Consider the following 6,000-nt stretch of genomic DNA (forward strand, 5'->3'; position numbering starts at 1 on the left):
CAACTCTTTTCACCTCCAACTCAGCGACAGCACTTTGGCTGAAAGGCAATTAGTGGGCCTGTGAATTTCAGGCCATTACTGAAAAGCGAAGGATTTCGGTGAAAAACACCAGTGTCCGCCACGGTGACTTTTACAGGCTTTGACGCGGAAAGTAGCAAAGAGTGCGCTAAGCAAACGCTGACGGCGAGAGTAAATTGTTCAGCAGTCGGGCATTTCCTCCGCACCAGGGCGAAAGATGGCGTCGCCCGGCTTTAAAGAAATCGCCTGAACAGGGACTTGAACCCTGGACCCTCAGATTAAAAGTCTGATGCTCTACCGACTGAGCTATCCAGGCTTCAAGAGAGCTCCCAGCTCCGCACGAACGTGGCTGTAACTTGGCTCTTCCTAACGTACGTTGGTAAGTCATGCACGGCGTGGCAAAGTTACAGCAAGCGAAACGTCTGCAGGTGCAACAGAGAATGGCTCTCCCTGCACTGAAAGCCTGCACTGCTCGAGGTTTCAATAGCAGATACAGGGAGAGGTGGGAAAGTTTATCTGTGCAGCACCTGTGGGACCTCGTGGCGCAACGGTAGCGCGTCTGACTCCAGATCAGAAGGTTGCGTGTTCAAATCACGTCGGGGTCATAGAAATCACCGCTCAACTCTTTTCACCTCCAACTCAGCGACAGCACTTTGGCTGAAAGGCAATTAGTGGGCCTGTGAATTTCAGGCCATTACTGAAAAGCGAAGGATTTCGGTGAAAAACACCAGTGTCCGCCACGGTGACTTTTACAGGCTTTGACGCGGAAAGTAGCAAAGAGTGCGCTAAGCAAGCGCTGACGGCGAGAGTAAATCGTTCAGCAGTCAGGCATTTCCTCCGCACCAGGGCGAAAGATGGCATCGTCCGGCTTTAAAGAAATCGCCTGAACAGGGACTTGAACCCTGGACCCTCCAGTGTTTCCCACACATAGACAAATTTGTGGCGGTGCGCCACAGATTCAGCACCGGCCGCCACATATTGCGTTTCGTTATTCTTTTATTTATTTATTTTGAAACGCTATTGAAAAACTGATCGCACTGATGCACCTGACGCTGCTCGGGTAGAAGCATAAAGTTCTCCCGCAACTTTTGTAGACTATGCGTTAGTGATGCGCGGTTCAGCCCATTACCCGCGGATATCCGCGGGTTTACCCGCGGGTCGGGCGGATTTGGGTAGGCCTAATAGTTTTTTCTAAATATTGCGGGTGGGTCGGGTCAAAAAAGTAAAAATGCACATTTCTCACTTGTTAACTTCCGACATATTAGGTGGCGATGCGCCTGCAATACAGGAGGTGTGGTCGAGCGCAAAACATAATTTCTCCTAAATTCAGCACCCAATTGCGCCATGCGTGACTGACTGAAAAAGTCAATCGCGCATTCGCTACTTTATGGACATGGAGCCTAATGATCTGGGATATCGAAGGTTGTGCACAATGCGAGAACACCTCGCTTCTGTCATAGGCTTCACGAATAAACAGCTGTGCATGCTTGGCAGTGTTAAACGCAAAAGTAGGCTAGCCTATGAAGTTGCAAGGGGAAATATGAATGGAAACTTGTTATGAAGATGAGATTTAACACTAGCTATGTCTAGGCTGCAGATTATGAATGGTGTGGAGGAGCGCAGATTGTCAAAATGACCGATCATTGTAACCCGCTGTTGTCCTCATGTGGGCTAATTAGGCTAGGAAAGACGTTAAATGCGTTTTTTCCTTTCCGCGGGTCGGGTCGGATTTGGGTCACAATTCGAACATATTTTTGCGGATTGGGCGGGGCGGTTTGGATCTCCTGAAAAGTCGGGTTGGGGCGGGTTTTAAAAAAAGCCCACCCGCGCATCACTACTATGCGTGCAACTTAATTACCAAACAGTAGAAGTAAACTCATTCTCCTTGGCCCGCTCTCGTGCGTGCTCAATGGACAGCCGTCCTCCACATGCACATTTAATCCAAATAAAACATTCACAATCGCGAACGCATTGACGCACAGAAGACGGCTAGCTAAATTACTGTTATATTCGGTTAGCAGCATCATTGGTAGGCTATGCTGCAGACATTTGATTAAAACTCTTGCATTCAAGTTTACTGACCAACAATGTTTTTCAACTCCAAGACTTAAAAGGGCCTGTCCCAAGGAGAAAAAGTATTAGCTTACCTTGAAACTTAAACACATGTGGGGAAACTGAACAGTCCAACCAGTAGAGTATGATAAGCTTAGCCTGCTACTTTGTTTACAATATTTTGGGGCTTCAACCAGACAGCTGAATTTAAGAAGTGGAGTTGTAATATGAATAGTAGGCTATACTCTGCATAACGTTTGCTGTTATGAATATCAGAAATGTCAGTAGGCTATATAATGTAAATAATTACATAATGTGTGTGTGTTTCAAATAAAGACAAGCTTCACATCTTGGTAAAAAAAAATATTTACATTATATGAAAGGAGAGCGATAAAAAGGCGATGCAATGGAAAATATGGGTGCACAGATTTATTAATATTTTTGCAATCTGCACTTTTGTTTGTGTGACTTGTTACTGATTTTGATTTTAATCTTTACACCAGGCTTCCTTGTCAGTACTTTATGTTCTGATGTGTAGGCCTACAAGGTTGGAAGTTCAAAATATACTATTGTGATTGAAGTAGCTAGTTAAAAAAAAATGTCATTCATCAATTCATGCATCACCTGTCATCATAACAGAGGTATGACTACCAGGAAATAACAGTTTATTTAATCTTTAGCCTATTGCCCATACTATATGATTTAGGCTACTGCATGTTTTTGTTGAATAATTCGCAAGACAAACACCTTGAAAAATAATGGCATATCGCATCGCAATCGCAATATTGGCAAGAAAATTCGATTATTTTCCATAATCGTTCAGCCCTACTTAGAACTACTGATTTGTCCCACCAAAGATCTTGTTTGTCTCCCCGACTAGCGTGGTGGTAAAGTGCAGACACACTAGCAAAACATTTCGCTCTGAGTAGGCTGAGCTTTGCTCTCTGCTTAGGTTGAAATGAAGATAGTTCGGGAGAGGATTTTGGGCTGCATAGATTCAACGCAGATGTCGTTAAAATGGTGAAATACATCCACACAGCTGACATTATTTTGAGGAAGAAGTAGCCAACTAAGCTCAAGTAGCATGCAGCCAGACGGGCCTTAGCCTATGTAGTTGGGAAATTAGGCTTTAAAACATATCGGCGCAAATTATCGGCCGGAATTCTGTTATCGGACCGATAATATGTTTTTTAAAAATGTCACTTATCGGCCAATAATAAATTGGCCGCCGATATATCGTGCATCTCTAAGCCTAACTGTTGCATGATTTCATGCATGTAGTGAAAAGGGCCTCGCACCCGTCAAGTTCGTACAGGGATCGCTCCCCCCTTACGCAGGCAAGTCAGCACTCTGCTGAGAGCTCAAGAATCAGTCAAATCGTGAAATAACCGGCAGCTCCGTTTAAGTTGTATTGTCAGCTGTGAGATGCGTTCATTTTCCACTTTTTACAGCATAGCCTCTACTAGCATGCCTGTGAAATGCAGTAAATGTCCAATCTGTTTCTTCAGTTGTGTTTTATGTGACACGCAGGTTCATGCAGTTTTGCGCAAGTTCCAAATGTTTTGCTCTGTTGAAAATGTTTCTACTTAATTGGTCAGCTGTTATGGTCAGCTGTGATCAAATGCATTCAATAAATTCCACTTTTTGTGAATTTGATATCGTTATTGCTCAAAATAAGTTTCCGTAATCAATCAAGAGGTCTAGGCTACTGGCTACAGAAATATCTGATTGGCCTACACATAAAATTTTTACATCTGTAGCCTACACGTCAAAAATATACCTCTGGTTACACGGTAAATATTTGCGCCTGGTCAGTACACATGAAAATGTTACACCTGTACACGTAAAATGTTTGTGTGTGGAGACGTAATGTTTTTACACCTGTAGGTGTTTCGTTATTAGACGTTTTGGCCCTGTATGCCTGCCATACGTGTACACCTGCATCACACACACCTGCATCACCAAATCCACAAGCTGCAGTGTCATTTGGATGTTTTCTGCTAATGTGCGATGAGAATGAGGATTTGACCCTAAAACACCTTCGTACAACCAGTGAAAAGGAAACCAACCCACCCCCCGATATTTAATTTAAAATCCTCAGATAGATCAGAAAAATGTGAACCTCTAAAGGTACATCTCTCCACCTGGCAGCTTACCTGTGTAAGACCTTTCTAGTAATGCACAAGCTGTCTTCAAATTACAGGGGCAATTTTCAAAGCCACATGAAAATTTCAAGTTAGCACGATTCCTATGCATTTCCACATGTTTAACATAATAGAAATTGTATCTGCAGAGGAACTGCAGTACTTGTATTTAAAAGCCATATTTGTTTAACGGTAATGATAAGCATAGAGTACACTTAAGGGTGAACTTGCCTGTTAAGTTATGTTGTCCAGCTTCCTCCAGGCTAAAGCTGATGGAGGTGCCTAGCAAAAAAAAAAACGCTTAGCAAAACGACGATAATGTCAAGCTGGTGGAGGTAGCAGCTAATAACGATTAGCAAAACGATTAGCAAAACGATTAGCAAAACTATATAGTGCGGCTAAAAATACCTTACCAATCCACTCACATACACACAGACACACACACACACACACACACACACACACACACACAAGTTAAACTCAATTTAAATTTCAGTCTGAGTGTTGAATTATTACTATGTTAACAACAAGTTTGAAGCATGAATGGCTAACTGGCTTCTCCGAGCAGGGGGCGGGGGCAGCAGCAGCTAGCTGCTAGCACAAAACCAAATATGAACATTAAAACCCTCGATATTTTGGTTTGTTCAGTTCAACTAAATATCACGAGAAAAGAAACCAACAAAACCTAACACATACGAATAAACTATATTTAGTTTAGTACTGCTCACCTTCCTCAAACGTAGAGTCACTCCAGAGACGTTAGAATCCTTTGGTGGAGCTTGTTTACTGAATTCATGGGTTTCATCAGGTCCCTTTCCACAGGTGTATTAATCAAGCACCATGCAGTCTGCATTGATAATCAAGGTGCTTGATTCTATACACCTGAAAAGGGACCTGATGAAACCCATGAATACCGAAAGTCTGACCCATACTGAACACTGCTGAATGCATCCACGTCCAGTTCATTTATTCCACAGTAACAACAGAGGGTTAAAGCGGATCTTTTGGTAACAATACTGTGAAAACTACATAATCTTGTTGCAGTGTGCCAGAACGCTTAATCAACCTTTCACAATTTGCCAAAATAATATGTAGTCTATTGACAGAATTCATTTTCATATTTTATTGTATTTATATTATTTATAAACAGAGAAGAATGGGGGTGCTGGTGCAGAAGATACAGGGGTCAGGGGTGCATGACATTTCTCTCTATTGCTGAATATGGACATCAGGAACGTTACAACATCTGCAGTTGTCGTGCTGTGGGTGAAGGCAAGCTCAGGCCACTTGGAGTAGTAGTCCACTAGCGTAATAGCATAGCGGCAGGCAGGAGAAGCAGTTTCGAATGGTCCGACAATATCAAGGCCAAGCTTTTTCCAAGGGCCCTCAGGGAGCTGGACAGGTTGCAGGGGGGCAGGGTGAGTGAAGGCTGTTTTATCGTTATATGAGGCCAAAGAATGCAAGTGAGATCAAAACATAGCACCGATAAAGTAAAACTTCCTCAGAGAAAACTTGCAGTTATGCAGTATTATGGCCATCATCTTAGCTGTAGGCCTAGCCTGCAGTATAGGCCTACAGTAATATACAGGATTACTGCAGTAATACTACATGTTTCTAGTTATACTGCGTTCTGTTACATTGAACTTTAGAAAAACTGCAGTATTACTGTAGTTTTCTCCTAAAAACTGAAGTTATTTATTGCTATTGTGTTGAACTTAGTTATACTGCGTTGTACTGCATTGAACTTTTAAAAAAATTGCAGTATTACTGTAGTTTTCTACAGTTA

General features: G+C 42.6%; 2 non-coding genes across 2 annotated transcripts; one reads left to right on the forward strand and one right to left on the reverse strand.

The window, feature by feature from the left end:
- Positions 1 to 261: 261 nt before the first annotated feature.
- trnak-uuu (transfer RNA lysine (anticodon UUU)) lies at positions 262 to 334 on the reverse strand. The gene has a single exon. It is a non-coding gene; the product is annotated as a tRNA-Lys (tRNA).
- A 217-nt stretch (positions 335 to 551) lies between these two features.
- Positions 552 to 623, forward strand: trnaw-cca (transfer RNA tryptophan (anticodon CCA)). The gene has a single exon. It is a non-coding gene; the product is annotated as a tRNA-Trp (tRNA).
- Positions 624 to 6,000: the final 5,377 nt, after the last annotated feature.

This window comes from Sardina pilchardus, chromosome 5, assembly GCF_963854185.1.
Source record: "Sardina pilchardus chromosome 5, fSarPil1.1, whole genome shotgun sequence".
Lineage (NCBI taxonomy): Eukaryota > Metazoa > Chordata > Actinopteri > Clupeiformes > Clupeidae > Sardina > Sardina pilchardus.